At 41.0% G+C, this 24731-nt stretch overlaps 1 protein-coding gene and 1 non-coding gene across 4 annotated transcripts in view; one reads left to right on the top strand and one right to left on the bottom strand.

Moving 5' to 3' along the window:
* The window catches only part of SLC4A4 (solute carrier family 4 member 4), a 365009-nt gene that overhangs the window by 38102 nt on the left and 302176 nt on the right, over nt 1-24731 (top strand). The window lies entirely within an intron of this gene.
* On the bottom strand, nt 14582-14728 carry LOC118999125 (small nucleolar RNA SNORA12). The gene has a single exon (XR_005069041.1). It is a non-coding gene; the product is annotated as a small nucleolar RNA SNORA12 (small nucleolar RNA).

Genomic DNA, 24731 nt, shown 5'->3' with positions numbered 1-24731 from the left:
TCCCCCCAACAGAACCACAATGTGGTGAAGTGGGTTCCCTGCCCTGGCAAATACCTAAGGCTCTGCCCCACTCAGCAGGTGCACAAGGATAGGGAGTCAAACTAGCTCTACCTAATAGACAGAAATAAACACAGGGGGCTGCCAAATTGAGGAGTCAGTATGGCTTAAATGAAAAAAACAAAACAAAACAAAAACAGAATAAAACCCCAGAAAAAGAACTAAATTAAATGGAGATAGCCAACCTATCAGATGCAGAGTTCAAAACACTGGTGATCAGGATGCTCACTAAATATGGCAATAACATAAAGGAAGAAATGAAGGTTACACTAAGTGAAATGAAAAATCCGCAGGGTACCAATAGGGAACGGGAAGGAAGCTGGGATTGAAATCAATGATCTGAACAAAAGGAAGTAAACATTCAACCAGAACAGAAAGAAAATAAAGGAATTAAAGAATGAGGATAGGATAAGAAGAATGTGGGACATTTCCAGATATGCCAACATCCAAATCATAGGGATGCCAGAAAAAGAAGAGGAAGAGCAAGAAATCAAAAACTTATTTGAAAAAAATAATGAAAGAAAAATTTCCTAATTCAGCAAAGGAAATAGACATACAAGTCCAGGAAGCACAGAGAGTCCCAAAGAAGTTGGACCCAAGGAAGCACACACCAAGGCACACCATCAAGTTACCCAAGATTAAAGATAAGAAGAGAATCTTAAAAGCAGCAAGCGAAAAGGAGAGAGTTACCTACAAAGGAGTTCCCATAAGACTGGTAGCTGGTTTCTCAAAAGAAACCTTGCAGGCAAGAAGGGACTGGCAAGAAGTATTCAAAGTGATGAAAAGCAAGCACCTACAACTTAGATTACTCTGTCCAGCAAAGCTATCATTTAGAATGGAAGGGAGGATAAAGTGCTTCGCAGACAAGAAAAAACTAAAGGAGTTCATCATCACCAAGCCAGTATTACATGGAATGTTGAAGGGACTTACTTAAGAAAAAGATCAAAACTATGAACAATAAAATGCCAGCAAATTCACAACTACCAACAACTGAATCTAAAAAAGCGAACTAACCAAACAACAAAAACAGGACCAAAATCATAGATGTGGAGATTGTTTGGAGGGCTATGGGCTGGGAGGGGGAAGAAGGGTGGGAAAGGTGCAGGGATTAAGAAGCATAATTGGTAGGCACAGAATAGATAGGGCGAGGTTAAGAACAGTACAGGAAATGGAGAAGCCCAAGAACTTACATGTATGACCCAGGGACATGAACTAAGGGGGTGGGGATAGCTGGAGGGAAGGTGGGTACTGGGTGGTGAGAGGGGACAAAGAGGGAAAAATTGGGACAGCTGTAATAGCATAATCAATAAAATATACTTAAAAAACAAAAAATCCCCTCATACTTTTGGGGGGACTTTTGAAATCAAAATCAAAATACGAAATGAGAAAGGATTTATTATCTTTAAAACTGATATAATGTTCTATGAGTGACATTATTCAAAAGCTGTTCATAATATCTCGGATAAGAAGTTAGCAGTTTCTTTTCGTTTTTGTAATTGTGTTCACTGCTTGACATTCTCCTTTATACTATTTGCAAATAAAAAAATGTGTGGGATCTGGAGTTTCATGTTAGTTGATTCTAGCTTTGGTCTGGAGACTTAGTGTTCACTGGTGGGGCCAGGCACAGCCTCGTCTATTTGGGGCTCTTGTATCGATCATGTTCTCTAGCAAAAAAGCCTCTGAGCAGGCGGAATAGGAAGTTAAAAAAAAAAGACACACATGAATGAGGATTCACTCTACTCATAGGTGACCCTTCACAATCTGTTTACTTTTAATTCACCTACAGTTTTAACAGGATTGATAAGATTTCTCAGATTTCGAATCCCATAGCAAACATTAAAACTGTAAATTAAGAAGATAGAAATGGCCTGATATTGGCAGCTACATGGGTGACATTAGAAAGTGCCCGAGGACAACATGGTCGTCAAGGAAGAGAGAGACTAAGTACTAGCAGTGGAGGTAAGAGCTGTCGCAGTAAGAACAGCAAGGCAAACCGTGTGGGCATTACTTAGGCGCACCCTGGGAACACACTACTTCACTGTTCCCTTCTCCCTCCCGCCCTTTTTCCTTTCCTGCTCTCTTTTTTTCTCTTTTTCCCCCCTTCTTACCCATCTATTTAAGTTTTTATTGAACTGTAACATGTATATGGAGCAGTATGTATGTCATCCCATCCTAAATTAATAGCTCTGGGTGATGAACCCAAGGGAACAGCACATCCTTGTAACCAGCACCAAGGCCAAGGTGCAGGCCACGGCCAGCAACCAGAAGCCCCGTTTCCTAACCCCTGGGTCATGACTTCCCTCCCAAAGGTAACTTCTCTCTTGACTTTGGAGACTGTTGGTTACTTTGATCAACTGTTAAACTTTCTATTAGAATACATGGCATGTGTCCTTGTGTCTGACTTCTTTTGCTCATTGTGACTTTCTTGTTTTGTGTGTAGCAAGTTTGTTTATTCGCATTGCTTTACAGTATTCTGTTTTATGAGAATGCTGCAATTTGCTTTTCCATTTTGCTCTTGGTGAATATTTGGGTTGTTTCTGGTTTTGTGCGATTGTGAATAATGCTGCTGTGAATGTTCGCACGCACATCTTTTGGTGTACATGGGAATTTTGGTTGTGTATGTTGTGTAGTACATCCAGTTGGTACTATCCGCCTTTTTAAAAAGCAGAGCATCTTGTCACCTGTTGTTAATGCCCAGTGAGCACTGGAGATATGGATTGGGAAGATATGGGCTGGACACCCAGCTTTCTCACTTGCTAGTTATTTGACTTGGGGAATTAAAAAAGAAACCCGATATCTTTTTTTTTATCACTAATGATTGTAAACCCGGAATCACAGAGGTGTGAAGCAGACAGATGAGGTGGTATTTATGTTGGAACCCTAATGACCGTTTTTCTGTTAGTTATTGTTTTTAGGGCTGTGCTCTACAACGCTTTTTGTTCTTGAGTTGAGGTGTGCCAGCACTGAGAACAGTATTCCTGACATGTTAGTAAATGTTTGTTTGTTGAATGAATAAGCACATCTAAGTACGTTTCTTGATGTGTTGCTCTGAGTGATTCAAATTGTGTTTTACATTTTTTTTTCTCTAGGACTATTTATTGGTAAAGCTGAGTTGAGAACAGGTTTTATTAAACATAAGCTTGAAGAATTGAGTCTAACAGCCAGCAGTTTGAGGACATGCATCTCACTGCATTGCTCATATTAAATTTATGCCCCTGAGTGACCCCCAGAAGGCCTGGAGGATCCTTGAAAATGATTATAGTGCTCTTCACCTGGTTGGTGCTCCTCAAAAGCTTACACACTGCATACATTTAACTTCTATAATTAGAATGCTGGCCAACAAATTTCTAGGTTTAAAATATTGTAGTGGGTTCTCCAGTGCTGATGCCTTGGAAACCATGTTTCATGCAGAATTGAATGTTTAAGGGTGAGAAATAGCTGGAAACTGGAGCTTGTGGAGAGCCCTTTCAGCTTAGTGTGGAAAAGGGGGCTCTCAGATATGCTGATTGTAATATCAAAAGCAAACTTGCAGCCTTGTGTTTGTGTAACAATTCTTAATCCTTTGAAAGGTTTGATTTTCAACTATAAGTATGACATAGTAACCCTTACTTTTCTTGATCTGAAAGAAGGTTAGTGCAATAAAAATTTGTATGATTTTTATTATGGAGAATTATGTGATAAATAGTAGGTATTTATTTGCAAAATCAGGTTTGCAGCAGAAAGAACTTAGATTTTGATGTGGAAATCTGATTAGATTTTCTTGCCCAAAGAGCTGGGCTAGTTGTCTTGGTTGGTTGGCTCTCATTACTTAAGTAAAATATAACTATTTTTTGGTGCTCAGAGCACTGAGCATGTAAAATGTCACTTCAGAGTGACATAAGTTCATCTGCATGTGATGAGGGCATTTGCATTTTAGGTAGCACCCTTCGTAGGCACTTGACCTGCATGTGGCTCCTTGAGTGATTTCGTGGAAAATGGAATCATCTGGTGTAGCAGATAATTTTGTTTTCTGTTATAGACATAATGCTATGGAAAATTGAAATAAAATAAAGGGTAATTATGGTGAGCCTTGTTTTAAATATAGTGAATTTCAGAAAAACTCATCTGCTGTTCTGGGTGATTTGATTCCCACGAGAAGTTAAACTGGATGGTTTTAAAATAAAAGCTGGTTATTGCTGTTTTAAACCCTGGAAGCAAGTCTCCCATAGGTGTCCACTCAGCACATGAAAGTTGTTGGTTTTTTTTTTTAATTGGCAAATGGATTGGGGAAGGGCAACTATTTAAAGACCAGGATCATGACCATGACAATGGCTAAACCAATATCCCAAGAGAGTGGGGTTAGTTCTTCCATTTCTTGTGTTCTTACACATGGAAACCTGTTGGTATGGCTGGATGGGAATCCTAATGTCTTTAATACAAACCAGGCTTTTCAGTCTTCTACCCCGAATGATCGTGAATGAAGTCCTGAGACTTTTGTTTGGTGAAACATGTTTGTTCCAAGTGGGGATTCAATGAGATCATCAGTCAGACTGAAAGTTTGACTGGGTTTGAGCGTTGATGGCCGTGCTTCTGAAACCCTCCCCTGGCGTGCCGCATATTGGCTGCAGCTGTGGCAGGATCTCACCGTGGAACCGCTTCAGGAATTCCATCATTCCTTTGACCTCTGGAGACTGCATCTGTGGGAATGTGGGATGAGCAGTCACGATGTTAGCAGAGCGGCCTCGTGGTCGGAGGTAGCCGAGTGCTGATTACAGTCACCTTTAGGACGTTGCTGAGCATTCGCAGGTTAGGCAGCAGCGCACAGATCACACGTTTGCACTTCGCAAGAGGAGCAACTTTGCCAGGAAAAAAAGGGAGGAGGGTTGGAAATGTCTTTAAAGATTTACACGAGTGAGATAATTTTCCTTGAAAAATACATGAAGAAATGAAACAAAAACACATGTCTAAAAACATCGGAAGAAAATACAGTTTTAAGCACTCTCACGTTTTTACCAACAAAATCTGGGGTAGTGAATTCTACAGTCTGGTCCAGGGGTGTCCAACCTGTGGCTGGTGGACCGCACGCAGCCCAGGACAGCTGTGAATGCAGCCCCACACAAAGTCGAGACTTTATTTAAACTATTGTGAGATTTTTTTGTGTGTGATTACGTGTTGCAGTGTATTTAATGTGTGGTCCAAGACAACTCTTCTCCTTCCAGTGTGGTCCAGAGACACCAAAAGGATGGACACTCCTGCCGGGTCTAACGGATCATTTTACTCTTGCTTATTGCTCTGCACTGCCCTTGTATCCTTCTGCACTGTCTGCATCCTCCCGGGAGGAAATGTGTCAGAAGATAGTTTGTGGTCTTCACAGTGGCTAGCATATTCTACAGTGAAGATACTTAGTGGAATGATGTATGTGGATTTTTTACTTAAAAAATCTGGACAAACTAACCAGAGATGCCCAGTCATTACACCCAACTTTATCTAGACCTGATTTTGTCTAGTTGTCCCTCCAGTGTAATAGCTTTGATTATTGCTGTTAGGTCTTGTTTTTTTAATTGATGAGAGAGAGAGAAAAAAACATCAGTCTGTTGTTCCACTTATTCATGCATTCATTGGCTGATTCTTGCATATGCCCTGACCAGGATAACACTCTGACCAACTGACCTACCCAGCCAGGGCGCTGTTAGGTCTTTCAAATATTTCTTGTGAAATTTGTTGTCATGAAGTTTGGAATCTAGTAAATTTGGGATGAAGCTTGTTATTAGGCTTTGTGATGTGCAATACAGTTTTTTTGAAAAATTATGTAAGCTTTCTATGTAGCTATGACTGTATTTCATCTCTTCTTTGAATTAGAGACAGTTCTGTTTCTTATTGTTTTGAGATTAAGTATGAGTTGTTAGCACTTAAAGTAACTTTTTATTTTAAAATAATCAAAGGCACATTGGAAGTTGGGAAGGTATAGTTTTTACATAGCTTGTGCCTAGCTTCCCCAATGAGGACGACTTTTTTTTTTAAGATTTTATTTATTTATCTTGGAGGGGAAGGGAAGGGGAGAGAGAGAGAGAGAGAGAGAGAGAGAGAGAGGGGGAAATATCAATGTATGGTTGCCTCCTGTGCATCACCCGCCAGGAACTGGGAACTGGCCTGCAACCCAGGCATGCGCCCCAACTGGGAATCGAACTGTGATCATGTGGTTCAAAGGCCCTCGCTCAATCCACTGAGCTACACCAGCCAGGGCTGAGGACCACTTTTAAGATTCCTAAAAAGATATACCTAAAAAGATATATGAGAGATTGTAACTTTCATGCCTGCTCTGAGGAATTTATATCACAGGTATTGTGAAAAATGCAAAATTAGGTACATGTAGTGTTTCCTGGGCGTCAGCTGGGAAAGGTGCTCACATTGAAGGCAAGAGGAGTCATTCATTTAATTATTCACATCTGTGAATTTGATGCATGCCTCTTTCAATTTATTTTTTGGATCTATCATTGAACTAGGAATTTTAAGTCTAGATGTTATTCTCATAAAATTTGAAAGGTATAACATATATATAAATGAGGAAGAGAATATCATTGTACTATATATTCATGTTTTAAGTGCATATTATTTGCCTGAATATAATATATGCACCTTATAATATAGGTGAAGGCACAATATATTGAGACAATTTACAATAGATCTTTTATTTATTATGTATACATAATAACACTTCCAATGAAATCTTGGCATAAACACAAGATTTCAATTGTTTTTTGGTATATTGATAAACATTACATTTCAACAGATTTTTATTGTTACCTCTTAATAAGAGTCTTTTAATACTGCATGTCTGTGTTCGCCCGTGTGTCTGCACCTTATGCGGTATTACCTAGGATGCTCCCTCAAAGGTTTGGTTTTGTATCTCAAGACACATAACTTGAGAAGGGTGGGGAGAAATGCACTGCAGATCACGAGATTAACAGAGTGTCTTTAAGAGGACAAACAGACAGACAGACGTGAATGCTGTGGTCTTGAACAATGAAGTCTGAAAGGAGACATCACCTGAGCCTGTGATGTGAGGAACAGTCTCCCCCAAATCCACAAACATCAGAACTGGGGGGACCACTTTCAACCGAGAGAAAGAGGCTTAACATAAAAAGAAGTTTAACTTTATGTAGTGGATGTTTCTGTGAGTAGCTTTTCACCCCACAAGGGAAACTGGCTTCTTCTGAGAGGAGAAGGCCCAGAACAAATCTTCGGGTAGATTAAGTTTTCCTACAATTTAAAACGTTTGGTGACCAGAGCTCATCTTTTGGACAATAGTCTCTCTTTACCCAGGGCTCTCTCATAGCACTTTATTCAACCCACTTACCATTTTGTAGAATGATTGTTTGTTCTTTGATGTTACTGTCAGATGTCACTGAATGTTGCTTTAGAGGATTGTCGGCTGACCTCACATGACATTTCCTGTGAAGTTTACCTGCCTCAACATGTCTTATTTTAGCTCTTGACTTTGACCAGATGGCACTGGTGTGAGTGCATGTTGATACTTGTGGTTATAAAATGACCAGGTCATTTTAGACCTCCTGATAGAATTTCTCTGAGTCAAGTCCACACCTTACTGCTGATACAATGATACTGGGTGTCATTGCTGAACTGAAACCAGCACCTTGGGTTCCAGGCTCATTTGGGATAATTCCACTAATTGCAAGTGGTTCGCTTTCCCAACGAAATGAAATACATTTTTTATGTGTGCTGGTTTAAAAATCATGGTGTTGAGCACACTCCCCCTCCCAGGAAATGCCCAAGCCTTTTCCTTCCCTTTCTCCTTCCCCCGCAGGCATGTATCTCCTAAACTCCAGGAAACCCTGTGAGACTAGCAACCCGGGAGCAGTGGGCAGCAGTGGCGTGTCAGGGCTGACCGCCTGAACCTGCCCCAAGGCCCCTTCTCTCTGTGACTTTCTGGAGAGCCGAGGCAGCCCTGCCGTCTTTCCTGTTGCTTCTGTCCTAATCCCTTCTTGTTTCACACTCCCAGCTTTGATCGATGTACTCTCAAAATTAAAAAAAAAAATCAGTGTGTTGGAGAACTTTTTTAGATGTGATATTATGTTCACAGATTAGAGAGTTTGGGGAGCCCAGCGCCATATACTCCTGTTTGACCTACAGCTTTTAGCTTCTGTAATGGAAGGACTTTAGTGTATGGGCTTGACTAGCGTAGCATACTTTATGTAAAAACTAGAGCGGCAGAAAAAACCAGGCTAGAGCATGTGGCTCGGGCTTCGGGCAAGTTTCTGCTTGAGTCAGGAGCCGGCAGAATAACTTTTTAGTTCAGAGACGGCGAGGTATTCAATTCTAACGTAGGTGTCCATGGATATAGGCCCTGGCGGAAACCCGGTGACTTGGGGACACTATAAGCATGAATACCAGATGGGTAGGCAGTAGATACTATGAGTTGTACACTTTGTGGAATCAAGAAAGGGGAAATAATATTTGAGGAGCCTATTTCTGGGAAATTATGAATCTGCCTGCGTAAGTAGCAGGAGTGGTCTATTTATCTACTGTCATTACATTGTGAACTATTCACTTTAATTGCATTTTCTGGTCATTGAAACTTGTGTCCAAACTAAAACTGTCTTAAAAATATGTTTGGATGTACATCACTCCAAATTGAATTGCACAGATGTATCTCCTTTCTTAACATACTGAGAATAATCTCCCCTTTTGTTCCTCTCTCCCGGTTATCATTGTATAACTCTTCGATGCTCTTCGGAATGGGGACGTGTGGAGATACTGCTCCTACGTCAAGTGTTCCCAAGTTGTGCTTTATACATTCTTTGGCTTATCCCTTGTGTGGTATAGAGGGTGTCTGAGCTGTATTTAAACAGGGATGAAGGGCCTCATTATTTGCTTATATGATGGGCAGTGGTTCCTGAAGTATCTGTTTCCATGAGTTGAATATACATATAGGGAAGAAATGTAGTTTGATTAGAGGCTGGGATGAGGTGGGAAAGAGGGGGGAACGGAGGGCCCTATGCTGCCTGCTCTCTCACTGTGGGCCGGGGGACGCCTTGGCCACATGGAGAGAAAGGGTCTATAAGACAAAGCTGAAGGCCCCATTCCCATGAGCTAGTCTGGGAGGGCTGGACTAGAAGAGGGCTTTTTTGGGATCCAGGTAGCAGAGTGTAGTTCTCGGGTGATGTACTTTGAGGTGGTGATTGGGTGCTTCAGTGCCTTGGAGATTTAGATATTAGGAGACTCAGGAGAGAGTATCTTGAGCAGGAAAGTGGCATTCTCAAGCAGTCATTGGCCATCAGTGAAGAGGCCCGAGTAAGAGGACATGAAAGGGCATGTTCTTGAAAACATGAAAGGACATGTCTTTTTTTTCCATCAGACCCTGGAAAAAAGAGAAGGTTGCTGAGACCCAGCAGTCATGTGGCAAATTTTGTTGTTACCGAGACCCTGTCTGAGGCGGGGTTCTCTGGAAAACAGTTTCTGGTCATGCAGAAAGTTCATTGCGGCTGGCACTGAGGGGTCAAACCTGTGAGGGAGTGAGAGGGACTGGGTCCGGCAGAGGGGGGAGTTGAAGTGCAATTCGGGACCAATGAAGATCTCCACTGGCTGATCCCAGCAGGAGCTCTGGGGCTGAGGAGGCCCTGCAGAGGGGCCCCACCGTGGATTAAGGGAGCCTTTTACCCACCAATCAGTCATGAGATGCCGGCTGTCCTTGGACAGGGGTGTGACCTTGTCTCAGTGGTCTCTTCAGCTAAGACAGTTCCTGGAGCTGAGCATCCTCAGGTACCAACACTCCCATCAACTGGGGCAGCACCTCTGCCTTGAGAGGGAGAGCTGGGCTGCGCCACATAGCACCTAAGTACTTCATGCCTTGTGACTTGGGTGACTCTCCGCTACCAGTTCTTCGCCCCAACCTGCCTCATTTAATTCCTAGGGCTTATATAAAGTAATATATGTGAAATGCTTAGAAAAATCTGCAGTACACAGTGAGTGTGATTTAGGTGTGTGTTATTATAATCATATCCGACTTTCTCAGCCCCCACCTTTCCCTCATGGTATGGTTCCTTTAATATTCTATGAGTTTGAAAGCTAATACTCTTTATTATTAATATTTGCTATTTTTTTGCAAGGGGAAAACATCTGACAATATCTTAGTAAGAAATGATTTAATGTACTTTGCACTTTAAATTTTAGCGGAAGAGAGATGCAAAAGAAATAATCACTGATGAAGAAATTTGAAGGATTGGCACATAGGTTGAGTGACATGTTTAGGCGTGTGTTAGTTCTTAGCCTCCCTTCAATAACTTAGATAAGGACCCTCTGAGTTAAGGGCAGACAGGTCTCTGCTGTTGAGCTGGTTGGATGGTAGCAGCTCGTGACCAGGGGAGAGTGTGCAGCTGGGAAGGACCTCAGGGTCTGGGCCTTTGTCTTTCCTGTCACTCTCATTCTAAGTCTAAACATTACAACATACAGTCAATAAATATAACATTACCACTTAATTAAATTGCTTCATTTCTTAAACATTTCACAATCATTCTTTTCAATATTTACGTTCTATAAATATAGAGCAGATCACCTGCAGTGTTTTAGAAATTTGGTTTTGATTCAAAGTAATGTTCTCATGGAGGCTCAGTCCCTGCCAATTCATTTCTCATTTACTTGGGGACACGGATAATTCCTTTGGACACTTCTTATCTCCTTCATACTCCTTTGGATGGAAGACATTTCATCTGAAATGGCTTAATTGCCCCCTCTTCCCTGAGAATGGCAACTATATCATACTAAGTTGTTGGCTTTTAAGAAACTCTGATTCCCTGTTGACATTAACAGTGAGAGAGTTAAGAATGCATGCCACAAAAACACTTGTTTAAAACATAAAGTGTGCCTGTTTTTTCTGTTTGTACCAAGAACCCTAACAGAGCCAGCACAATAGAAGAGGGAAGAATGTAACCCTTCTTTTGAATGAATTTTTCTACAGAAGCCTTTCTGTAATCCAGTTTCCTCCCAGTTTTAGGTTGCTCACAGCTATTTTCAATATCTTTTAGAGAAATGAGGGTGCTGGAGCGAAGCATGCCACACTGTTTATCCACATATTTATTGTACAATGATTCGTGGAAGATGAAGGTTCTGTGGGTTCTGTGTAGTGAGCATGGAGCTGTGCAATGAGAAATTTTGTCTTGGCTGTTTGGCATTCACTTGGTTTTTGAGTTGAGCTGCCTGTTGTGGGTTCCATGCAGAAAGCTGGTCACCTTTGTCACGTGAGGCAGCAGACTCATGGAGATCACCTTACTCCGGCAACCAGCAGTCGTTATTTTCCTACCGAGATTAGGAATATTGAGTCCATTTAAGTTTTCATTGCCACATTGTTTTGGAGAGGGATGTTTGGGAGGGCTGCAAATGAATTTAAGATTTAAGGTTGGTTAACAGATGTATAAATGGTATTAATGTTTAACATGGTAAAAACTCATAACAAGGCCTTTCCCAAAGCAAAGATGATTTTCATAGCTGTGCATTTTGGGGGATTAAAATGCATGAACCCTCTTTGTTAAGCTTGCTATCATGGGAAGCGAGTTCCATATCCAAGATTAGGTCAGCCCAGTTTTTTAATCTCAAAACATGAAATTATGACCTTTGTAATATATGACCTTTCACTTTGTAGGAGATGTGAAGTGAAAAATTAGTAGTTTGGACAAAACTGTTTCTTGTCTCCAAAATGGCCATAGGTATGAATGACTTGTTCTTGTAGATTTCATCCCAAACACTGTAACTGTGGTGTGATAGCTCCGCAGAGCACAGCTTCCTAGTGACTCTGCATGTGCATCACTCGATGCTTCCTACTTTTTTAGGGAATGCAGGTGTGTTGTTATGTGGATTTTCGTGAAACATTTGTTAAGAGCTTTTTTCAATCTTGATCCACTGTTTTAAGTTTTAACATGAATAAAATCTAACCACAATACATTGGAGATGCGAAGAAAGATTTATCTAACTAACTAAAACACTTTCTTATTCAAGTAGAATAGCTTATTACTTTCACTTAAAGTGCTAATCAAAGTTAATCAATTCTTAGATTTTTCATCTAAATTATACATTTAATGCAGCCATGAACAGCTAAGTAAATATGCTTGCTTAAATGATAACTAATAGAGTGGAAGCCTGTTAAACTACATTTTAATTATTCTCAAAGTTTTGCAAGTGAAATCCTGAGTAAATTTGCTGTTTATTTATGTCATGTAAATAAAAGGCAGAAGAGGAAGGATATCTAACAAACATAAACTGTAAATTCCAGTGAAACCTTATTATTAGCATGTAGATTTTCTCTAAAAATTTAGGACAACTTTAGGGACATTCAAAAGTTGACCAGAAGGAAAGGAAGGTTCATGTGGGTGTTGGCTGTCCGGTCTACTGGGCTAAATGAAATGGAAAAAGAAAGCATGGAGTTATGCTAATGGTTCAGTTTCCAACAATAAACCTGGTGAGTTCACTTTAAGTGCAGTTTGCTGAAAATTGATGATGGTTTTTAGCACTTAGCTTCTTATCTCCAAAGCACTTTCCAAATGTTGAATAATTAATTGCCACAGCCCCCGTGTGGGGGTAGAATATCAAGCATGTCTTTCTGTTTACCAGGAAACCATTATGGTAGAATCTGGAAATGTTGATTTTTATTTTTAGAGGTTTCTGTGCTTTCCAAGGTGACCAGCTTTTAAAATGCTCCTCTGGTTTTTAATCACTGGACCATGGGAAAAGGAACCAATGCTGTCGAATACTCGAAAACATTTTTTTCTCGTTGTTCTTTGACAGATTTCACTTGTCATTTCATTTCTGCCTGCTCATCATTTTGCAATACAATTGTTTAAAAGTGGAATATTAAATATCAGTAAGCTTAGTCTCTGCTATTGATATAGTCTCTTTTTACCTGGTAAATTTGGAATTGGGAAATGTGGTAGAACTGTGAGAACAAATCTCACTGTCAAAAAAATCATATTCCAAAAACATTTAAAAAATCCTCACCTGAGAATATATTTTTATTGATTTTAGAGAGAGAGAAAGAGAGAGAAAAAAGAAACATTGATGTGAGAGAAACATCTGTTGCTTGCCTTCTCATATATGCCCCAGTTGGGGATTGAACCCCGAACCCAGGTATGTGCCCTGACTGGGGATCAGTCCCACAACCTTTTGGTGTACAGGATGATGCTCCAACCAACTGAGCCACTCAGCCAGGCCCTGAAATCAGTTTTAATAAATTAAATAAATGTACCTTTCAAAGAACAGTTTTTGTAACTTTAACTTAATCTTGGAGTCTGAGGAATAATGGATATAGACTATATATGTAACTTATATATCTGTTTAGTAGTGTATTATAAATAGTTGAGCTGTATGACATATGTAGAGGACAAACTTACATTAAAAAATGAGAGAACATCCTCACTCTACATGAGGGCACTGCAGAAAGTCTTCTATGAACCAGGGAGCGACCTCTCATCAGACTCCAAATCTGCCTTGATCTTGGACTCCCAGCCTGTGGAACTGTGAGAGCCCAAAGTCTCTGTGCTGTCCCCGCTGAACAGTCCTGTCAGTTCCTTTTGGAGGAGGTCACCGTGAGGACGTGACCGCCAGATGAGTGGTGAGCTGGAAATGCCTCACCCGCTCCTCTGTCCTCGCAGTGTCCTTTCTCCTTGCCGGTCTGTAGTGGGAGCTGTTGTGTGGATGTAAAGCCGAGAGTCAGGTGATGTTGAGACCAACAGGATGGTATACATGACTGAATCCAGTTAAGGCTTCTGTGTAAACAATTTAGAGAACAAGAAAGAATATGAGAGAGGCTAATTTAGTATAAAGTGGATAATTGCCCCATGGAGTTAATAAATCTGAAAGGAGTTTGAGAAGAGAGAGGTCTTGAGTGACGCTGTGACATGAAAGCCTCGAGTAAAGTGGGTGGTGGAATTTGTGTGGACTGTGGTCTCCCTACCAGGCAATACCTGCATTACTAGGCAGACTAATTCCCGGCTTGTTTGTGTTGCCAGTGGCAGGGTGTCTAGTCTGCTGTTTAACTCTGGAGAGATGCAGGATGATGTCACCCGGCAGGCTGGAAGGCTCAGCATCCCTCAGGTTCTCAACCTTTGAAACAGAGAAGAGTCAGGACCTTTCTCTGGGAACAGCTAATCCCTTTATGCTTTGAAAAACTCATAAGATAACAAAGACAATGCTTTGGTGATTATTTCTGATCAATACTGATTTTTTTTACATGAGATTAACACTTTAAAAGATAAAGAAGGATTAGATTCCTTTCAAGGCGGTGAAATTCTAGAAATCAGACTTGTCTACACACTTGTCTGGTAAATGTGAGGATAGGTTCTTAATCTTGAGATCTGGAGTCCATGGGTGAGCTTTGTTTGGGGGGAGCTCATGAACCCCCAGATATTGTATGCAGAATTTTTTAAATAGCAAATCCATCACAGGGGTGGAGCAATACCCCTCCGCAGAGATTCCCCTCACGCCAGACGGGCCCATGTCAGCCTGTCTGTAGGGACTTAAACTGATGAGATAACCTGACACATGTGGGGGCCAGTTTCCATAAGTGGGAACGGCTAGAGAGCCATCTTTGTCATCAAGCCTTTGCCAGCTGCGATATAATATATGTGGCAGAGTCAGGCCCGTTTGAAAACTTAACAATTGTGCCAGAAAGAAAACCACTGCACCGTATGCAGAAATTGTATGTACATATGTTTTTGGAGGAGTGACTCCAAAGGAGTCATGATGTTGCTAAAGCTGTGACATACACAAAACTTAATATTTAACATGGACGAGTGTCCCTTAAAAATGTTTACTTAGTCCCCTCTCAATCACAAGGCAAAATACTAGTTTCCAGCTTTTTACTCCCCTAAAATTTCCCGGAAAGGAAATGAGAGCCTCTCGGCTTCAGGATATCACTTTGAAAAATGTAATGTTTTTACGTTATCAGAAACATCAAGAAGTGCAATGATGGAATCGCCACCAGTGAACAGGACTATCTAACTACAGTACATTGAATTTGGAAAGGTGGTGATCTTATCTGCAGTCAGTCCCGTGGCTTTCGAACATCTGAAGAAAGTATGCCCAAAAGGACAAGGCAGCTTCGACTGCGCATTTGTAACTTAGCTTATTTTCAAACATGAAGTGTTTTGATAGCATTTGTGTGGGAAACTGCTCACTGCACACGTGACGGAGCTCATGCAGGAAGTAGGGGAGTTCTTTGCCTTGTGGCGCGGTTTCTTTCATAAGCAATGTAGCGGTTTTCCTGAATACTTAGAGATTAACTTAATTTTTATAAGTAAGATTTTGTTTATATGGAATTTTGCAAAAAGATTTTGATTACAACTCATTAGGGGAAGCTTGATATTTAAAGGAATACTGCAATATAAGAGAATCCATAAATACTAGTGCAAAGTAAGTATGAAAAATAAGGGTTCTTTCTTGAGTTCATGGTTGGCCTTTGGGAAATAGGGGTTCAACCCCAGGCAATTATAGCAATATTTTATTTATGTTTATATTTGTATTTTATTCTGAGCTTAGAGTCTACAACTTTCATTAGATTTTCAAAAGGTCTAGAGCACTCCCCTCCCCATACAAAGATAAGAATAATTAGCTATAATGTCAGAATCTTATATTGGGTTGGCCAAAAAGTTTGTTTAGTTTTTTCCGTAAGATGGTTCTAGTAGTGTTGAGTTGTCTTTAGCTTCATTCGAAACAATTTTATTAGATTGTATTTTGACAGCTGTCATATCAGCATGCATTTAAAACAAACTTATCAAACTTGGTGAATTTTTGTGCTGCCATTTTAATATTAAAGATGGAAGAAAATATACAACATTTTTGGTGTATTATGCTTTATTATTTCAAGAACGGTAAAAATGCAACTGAAAAGCAAAACAAGATTTGTGCAGTGTATGGAGAAGGTGCTGTGATTGATTGAATGTGTCAGAAGTATCTTTGTGAAGTTTCTAGGTACTATTGATGTTTGGCCCAAATAATTCTTTGCTGTGGGGCTGTCTTCTACGTTGGAAGATATTTAGCAGCGCCCTGGCCCCTACCTGCTAGAAGCCAATAGCGAGAGATAGCCAGCATACTCAAAATATCCAAATCAATAAAGTTATTGTTAAAAATGAAAAATATATTTTATTTTATAGAAAAAAACTAAATGAACTTTCTGGCCAACCCAGTATATACTTATCTAACAAGAAGCTTTCTACAGTTTTGAAGATTTTGCTCAACTTCAGAAGTTTAGACATGTTTATTGGCAAGGAATAAACTGGCACAACAAAATGGAGTTTGAAAGTGTTTAGGGCTGCCCTGGTCTGAATGTTTGTTGTATCTCTCCCACCCACAATTCAGATGTTGAAATCGTAATCCTCAAAAGTGATACTATTCGGAGATGGGGCCTTTGGGAGGTGATTAGGTCATGACGGTGGAACCCTTATGACTGGGATAGGAGCAGGGTCAGCCTTATGGCCCAGTGAGATGAGAGGAATTAGGGCTGTCACAGGAGGTTCCACGGAGCTCCCTCAGCCCTGTGTGAGCACAATGAGCAGTCTGCGACCTGGAAGAGGGCCCTTACCTGGCCATGCTGGCACTGTGATCGATCTTAGACTTCACCCTTTAGCACTGTGAGCAGTAAATTTCTGTTGTCTGTGAGCTCCTTGTCTAGATATTTTATCATAGCACCTGAAGGGACTAAGACAATGGTCAAAATTCTGCACATCTATTGCACAACAATGTAAATATATTTAACACTATTGAGCTGTACACTTAAAAATGGTAAAGATGTTAAATTTTAGTTATGCATTTTGTCATCACAATTTAAAGAAGTGTGTTAAGGATGAGTATGGTGCTTGATAAATATGTATTAGATTTAACAGATGTAGAAGAAGAAAAGCAAGAAAGATGAAAGTTGTCCCCCCATTAACTTGAGGGTCTGAGATTGAATATATCGGTTGAAATCTATGGATAATCCGTGAATCTAATTATGACCAATGTTGGAGCCATTTCACCCATGAAATACACATTCATTTTGATTATTTAAAAAAAGAGAGAGAGAAGGTGGTTTGTTACTCTAGGGATTGGTTCCGGTTTCATTGCCTCTGGCGTGGTTGTCTCCTGGAAATGTGTCATGCATTGGTTAAGTCCTCGGGCTCTTGCATCAGCCCAGGTGGTCATATTGCTTTGCCTTTTAGGACTGTGGTCTTGGGCAAGTGACGTGACATCTCTGTGCCTCTCATCTGCAAACAAAACGTGACAATTGTACTGATCTCACAGAGTAGTTGTGAAAAATCAAATGCTCTAGTATATATTAACTACAGTGCCTGTCTCATGGTAAGGACCTAGTAATTGCTAGTTTATTACTGCTCTCGGAGTGATGCCTGCCAATAAGATAATAAGATACTGCAGGCTGAAGTGACAGTAAGAAGAAATAAGGTGTTGGCTGTATTCCAAACAATATAATCATCCCTTGAATAAATGAGAATTGACAGTTTATGTCATTGACACCGATCTGAAGTCTCATGGAGATGTTTCATTTGATTTAATATGTCTAGACGCATGAGTCTTCCAAATAGAATATTTCTTAGTTTATTAATTCAAAATTATAAAGATTAAGAAAAATCTGTATCCATGTGTGGAGATAAATTTGTAGAATATGCTTTTATATACTTAAAGGAAAGTATGTGTATAGGTTTGAATCACTATTGATTTTAAAACTAGGTATAATTTCTGCCCCGGCGAGGTGGCTTGGTTGGTTGGTGCGTTGTCCTGTACACCAAAAGGCTGAAGGTCTGATTTCTGGTCAGGGCTCATACCTAGGTGGTGGGTTCGGTACCTGGTTGGGGTACATGCAGGAGACAACCAATCGATGTTTCTCTCTCACACGGATGTTTCTCTTTCTCACTTCTTCTCTCTCTAAAAATCAATGACTCTATCCTTGGGGGAGGATTAAAAAAACTAAATGTGATTTCTCATTGTTAGGTGGATATTTAGCTTTCTTTTTTCAGACATGCACAAATACACACGAACTAAGCAAAAGTTACTGACTATGAGATGAACTTTAAAATGTTGAAATCAGATAACTTAATGAGTAAACTTACTTTTCATCTTTCTGCAGAGGTAAAGGAAGCTCTGGCAGAAAGTGCTGCAAAATTTGCCACTTCACATTCTCCATCGCTTCATGGTGTCCCACACAGTGTTATATTTCTAAGAACTTCATGAAAACTTTTTTTTCTTTATGCAGAAAAAAATTAGTGCTTTGGTTCTATTTTTATCTTATTTTCATTTACATTTGAGTTTAAACATTTTTTGAGAGGCTTTCTTTCTCTGAGAAATTAAAATAATATATAACAAGTTTATTATAACAGATATCTAGATATATTATTGGCTAGTTAATATCTTCAGAATTAAAAAAAAGATTGGGGATAAGATTTGACATTAGTTTATCACATTGCATTAAAAAGGCTGTATTGTATGGTGTAGAACCAAGCAAATTTGTTCATCAATTATTTATCAATTATGGTTCTTTTTTTCTATTGTGGTGTTTGCTTTTATTATTATTTTCTGGACTCTTGTGTTTGAAATCACCTTCTTGTTTATGATTGTGTAAAAAGCAAATTAACCCAGTCAAGTTGGGTTCTAGGACGTCTGGGCCAGGTTTCCAGACTCCTTGTACAATCCCTTGAGGATTCTAGATGACATTCAGACCCTTGAGGATTCTAGGTGGCATTCAGACATCTCTCCCTGGGGTCTAGAGAGATTGTTGACACATGACCAAAAAAATTTGACATGAGATGGATATTTCTCAGCTTTTTTCCTGGAGTTTGTAGACTTGAAATTGAGTAGTAATTAGTCAGCGTATTTGGTTATGAAAAACAGCTTAAGTATCAGCAGAAACTTTGAAATCTTTGATCTTTATTCAGTACTAAAGAAAGTCTGTGTCAGGCATTTTCTGCCTTTGAGGTTCATTCTGCATGATCTGGGTAAGTCTGATGTAAGTGACTGTATGTAACCAGGACACATAGTTATCTTTCAATGCTCAGTATAGAATGCAAACCCAAAGGACTCCCTACATTATTTGTGCTATTAGATACAATGTGTTAAATCTTTACATTCAGAATGATTTTCTTTGTAATTTATCTTGGGGACATTTATTCATTTACAGATTCAGCATGAATGCATTCTATACTTTTACCACAAAACACCTTCACAAAGTGGTTTATATTTTCATAATTACCTCCTACTTTTGCTTTGCCTACTCCTACAGGTTTTAGGGTCGGACCGGCTATTGGAGGAGGATTTACAGTTTGTTTGCTGTTAATGATATGGAGACTTAGTAATTTTCCTGTGATTCTGTGCCATGGTAAATTTTAAATCTGTCATTATCGTGCTTTATCTAAAATACAGAAGTTTTTATATTCCACCCCCGAACCCCCAAACAGTGTGTGCAGTTAGTGCATGATAGCTTATACCGTAACTTAGATTCTTTTATCTGGGAGATAGAAAGATATTTTGGGTCTAAAAAAGAAAATACTAACAATAAGTTTCTGTCCATATTATTGAGAATATACTAGCAAAATATAGCAGTGACTTTAATGTTGCTGCATTCTGAAGTTTTAAAAACGCAAGTATGTTCAACACACCTTCCTAATAAATGGGAGCTTGGATTCGAAGAGATGGAACCCTGCCCAAAGCAAGCAGATAAACTTTTACAAATCTATTGCTATTAAGGTGGAACATTTGGCAATTTAAAGTCGCATTTCCCATAATCCGTATCTTTATTATGTTCTTTGGCTTGGAATCTTTTGTTTTTTTTCCCTAATATTCTATGACCTGAGCTTTAGTGTCTCACTTTCTTCACTTCAGGGTGAATAAAGTCACCGTCCTGTGTTTCGTCCTCAGGATCAGGAATGGGTTAAGGCAAAGCTGTGTTTGTCTGGGAAAGCAGCGGGGAGGGGCCCTGACCTCTGGGGCTGGGGAGAGAAGGTGGGGTTGCCCGTGCCTGGAGCAGAGGGTGCACAGCAGTGCTGACCTGAATTGGTCAGAGGGGATCACCAGAAATGGGAGAAGAGCCAGGAGGTCCTCCTGACCAAAATTGGGTCCACCGGACAGAGCTGTGTCGGGGCGAGGAACCAAGAGATGTAGAAGTTTGAGGCAGAGGCTGAGACTAGGTGAATGAGGAGGTGGTGAACTATATTCCAAACTGGTGATGAGACTCCCTGTGTGCGAGTGTGTGCGTGTGTATGTATGTGTGCGAATAGGGTACTAAGGCGATTTGGACAGGCCAGGTCACAACAAGGAGCCTGGGGTGGGATGGATACTAGAGGTTCAAGCAGACTGACTGCCATGAGGCCAAAACCCCTCTAGCACGGAGGAAAGGTACAGTCAGCCTTCCGAACTCCTGGTTCCACATGCATGGATCCAAACAATCTCAGACTAAAAGTATTCGAAAAAAAGTTAAACATGGTTGCTGACATGTACGGATGATTTAGAGGACACAGGAGGATGTGCGTAGGCTATATGCAAATACTACTCTATTTTATGGAGGGAGTGTGAGCATCCTCCAGTTTTGGTATCTGAGGGTGTCCTGGAACAAGTCTCCCATGAATGCACAGGGATGGCTGTACATAAAAATGAGAGAAGTGAGTATAAGATGTGGTGAGATCTCGGAATTCTGTGTTGTCCTATAGGTATTGTGTTGCTGTCCTGCTTATAGTTTGTACCTTCCTTTATCTTCCTTACTAGTAGTCGTATTAAAACTTTGCCTCATAAACCATTGGCCCACAAGAGCAACTCTTGACATGTTAGAAGGAGCTCATAGAGCAGAAATAAGGGAGCGTATGTTCTTATTTTGGGATTGGAGACAAGAGACCTCTGCTTCCAGGTAGGTGGGCTTGAAGGCAGGGCCTTCCTTTGCCACCAGTCCATCCTTACTGCGGAGTGCTGAGTTTCACTGCCCACCGATCCCTCTTTAGAAAGCTATTTCCATGGTCAGCCTTATAACTGTCAACTTACTGCGTGTCAAAGATGTAGTGAGATGAAATGGTGAGAAGGAAATCTCCCTCTTCATCGCTCCTGACTCAGGCCACGCTGCTCCCTTGCAATCTCTTTGTGGTTGATCCCTTGCCACTGATGCCTTCATGACTTTTCTGTATCTAGCACTCAGGCACCCAGAACCCCGATGCAATTTGATTGGCCTTTGTGGAGACCTGGACTGTGCGGGGCCCCCACCTTGGCACTGACCAATCTGGTACTGAGGGAGAAGTGCCCTCAGCTGTGGCCTCCTAACTTGGTTTACACTGTCTGTACACAGGACTTCAGAAAGTGTGTCATCCTTAGCCTGGGATGACGCTGGCCAGCAGCCGTTAGAAAAATAATGGTCCCGTGGGGAAGGAAGAGGATCGAGAGGGAATGCTTATTCAAGCCACTCCAGGCATGCAGTGGGGTTTCTAAGCTGGTAGCATTTCCTGATCAAAAATTGGTGAAATGGCCCTCGCTGGGTGGCTCAGTTGGGTGGAGCATCGTCTGGCACACTGAAAGGTTAATGGTTCGATCTCCGGTCAGGGCACACACCTGGGTTGAGGGTTTAATCCCTGCTCTGGGTGCCTATGGGAGGCAACTGATTGATGTTTCCCTCTCACATCAATGTTTCTCTCTCTCTCTCTTTCTCCCCCCTTCCTCTCTCTCTAACAGCACTAATAATATCCTCAAGTGAAGATTTAAAAAAAAGTTAGTAAAGTGACGGGTTGGTTTACTAAAGCTTCTGAATCTCTTTCATGTCATAGAATGCTTAGTAAGTAATGATATTTTAGGGCACACTGGATAAACAGTCTAGCCATCTTGGTCAGGGCTCTGGCTGTACCTTGTCCTGCCTGGTAGCCTCTGGGAATGACAGATGGACGTCTCAGTCCATCTGTAACTTACATCCAGCACACCGGATGGGAACCATCAGGTTTCACAGTTGACACAATAGCTGCTAGTGAAATACATTTTACACTATAAACTTGGGTTATGATTTTGCTTCTGCTATGCTTTCATTGATTGCTTGCTCGATTGATTTTAGAGAGAAAGACGAAGGGAGAGACACAGTGTTGTTGTACTACTTATTTATGCATTCATTGGTTCTTTTACTTTTATTTTTTCCTCTTTGCACATTTTTCTTGTTGGTTGATTCTTGTATGTGCCCTCCTGACGGGGGATCAAACCTGCAACCTTGGTGCATTGGTGTGATGCCCTAAGCCACTGAGACACTCTGCCAGGGCCTACAATGATTTCTTTATGTTCTGTGAACCTCCTTTGTTTGTCTTGTCTTATCTAGACCCCATATAACATCTATCTTCTTAATAGCTCTTAGGCATGTTGAGGAAATAGGCAGTGTGAGTACGATGGATGTAATACCCTACGTATGATTAGAGTGGTATCGTAAAACCATGAAAGTTGTTTTGTCTGTCCTGCCCTCTACTCAATCTTCTTGATTGTATAGAATAGATGAAAACACCACAGATGGGTTTGGTTATTTCCTTTTTATTCATTAATTTGCTTTTGACTCCTTTTTGTTGGCTTACTGAGAACTTTGGATTCTGGCTCTGTCCAAGGTACAGATGGTTATGCTTTCAAAACATCTTGTTATAATAGTGCTCATTGAAAATACTCCACACACTGCTCTCAGCTTCACCATTTTCAGCACCGTCGATCTGGCCCCTGAGAGGAAGGCGAGGCTTTTCCACTGATTCTCTGGGTCTGACCCTCCAGGGAGCCTCCATCCACGGGTACCTTTCCCAGGTTACTAAGGAGGGAGGACAGGTCAAGCGAACCCTTGTGCCAGCCCCTTTCCTGGCCGGTAAGGGAGAACGTGTGTTTTTGAGTCAAAATGATCTGGGTATGAATTTGTGTTCTTCCCCTCTGAGGCTCTGGGCCCTCTCCCTGGCACCAAGGCTGGGTTTCTTCCTGTGTGTGAAGTGGAGGCAGTGTAACTCTAGCCCTTGTGTGTTGTAAGGACCACAAGCAACTCTCCTATACGGACCAGCAAATAGTGGGTGCACAACAAAGTGTATGAGGAGGGATCCCCCCCAAAAAACCAGATTCCTCTTCTGGAGGGCAGGCCCCTTGTAGTATGGGCTTCCCCCACTAGGTGAGTGTCCTAGGAACCCATGTGTGCCAGTGCCCCAGCTGGAGGTGTTGTGAGGGGTTGCATTCAGCTTCAGTGAATTTTTTGAAGACTCTCTCAACATGTTTGCCCATTTCATGATGGGTGGTTTACAAGCACACCTGCCCACACCGTGCCGAGTGTTCAGCAGTTCCTGACCAAAAATGTCATGATGCCTGTGCCCTACCCTCCCTGTTCACTCAGTCTTGCCCCAAGTGCCTTTTGTTTGTTTGTTTGTTTCCTGGGTGAAAAAAGTCCTCAAAGGGAAACATTTAGCTGATGTGGAAGAGATGAAACAAAAAATGGCAAAAGCACTAAAAGGCATCAAAATCAACAAGTTCAAAAACTGTTCTGAGCAGTTTGTCTCAAAAGGTATATTGAGTCACATGGAGAATACTTTGAAGGTGACTAAAGTTTAAACATGTAAGAATAAGTACACAAATTTTTATAAATCAATTCTGGTTTTTTTGGGGTTCTCCCTCATCTATACTGTTATTATTGAGATGACTTTAGTGTCTAGTCAGTAATTTTATGGCACAATAGAAATTGTTATTGCTCATCTACCAAGTTTGGCATTTCTCTTTCAGGAAATGATTAGTTTCAGAAAATCAGTTCTTACCACAGCTATGTAAGTTAAGATGCTCGTACACACATTTTTGTCTTGTCTCCGTTCCTTAGTCACTTCTATTTTTAATTTTTCTTTTATTCTGATTAAAAAAACTCGCCCTTGGCCAGCCAAGATGGAGGCGTAGGTAGAAACAATGTGCCTCCTCACACAACCAAGTTTAAAGACAACAAAGTTTTAGTAACAAAAACACAGCCAAAACACAGAAAATTGAACTATATGGAAGTCCGACAACAAGGAACCATTCAGCCAGACTGGTAAGAGGGGCAGAGTCAGTGGCTGGTGGAGTGGGGTTGCGCAGGAAAACTCAGCTAGACTGACCCAGGCAGGGGGTTGCAACAGGCGGACCCAGTGAGGGTGCAAGGCGGCTGGCTGACTGTGGTCACACATCCGCACACAGATAAACCAGGCGAAGGAGCGAACAGTGAGACAGACCGCTCAGGCCCCAGTGGGGGGATGCAGCAGAGAGAGCTGCCATTGCCCCTCTTTGACCCCGCCCCCACATACTGCGTCACAACCCAGAGACTGAGTTGCTCCACCCTGGTGAACACCTAGGGCTCTTCCCCTCACACATAACAGGTGGGAACAGGCTAAAACATTATGGCTCAAGAAGAACTCAAAGCCCCAGAGCCAATAACTCTAAGCAACCAAGAAATAGCCAACCTATCAGATGCACAGTTCAAAACATTGGTGATCAGGATGCTGACAGAACTGGTTGATTATAGTCACAAATTAGAGGAACAAATGAAGGCTAAACTAATTGAAATGAAGGGGAAGTGCACAGGAAACCAATAGCGATGGAAAGGAAACTGGGACTCAGATCAAGGGAGTGGACCAGAAGGAAGAAAAAAATGACCAAACAGAAAAGTATGAAGAAAAAAATGAGGAGAGGCTTAGGAACCTTCAAGACATCTTTAA

Source organism: Sturnira hondurensis, unplaced genomic scaffold, assembly GCF_014824575.4.
Source record: "Sturnira hondurensis isolate 20B ecotype Veracruz unplaced genomic scaffold, ASM1482457v3 Scaffold0014584, whole genome shotgun sequence".
Classification (NCBI taxonomy): Eukaryota; Metazoa; Chordata; class Mammalia; order Chiroptera; family Phyllostomidae; genus Sturnira; species Sturnira hondurensis.
The sequence above is the reverse complement of the archived record's forward strand: the minus strand, read 5'-3'. Positions and strand labels throughout refer to the sequence as shown.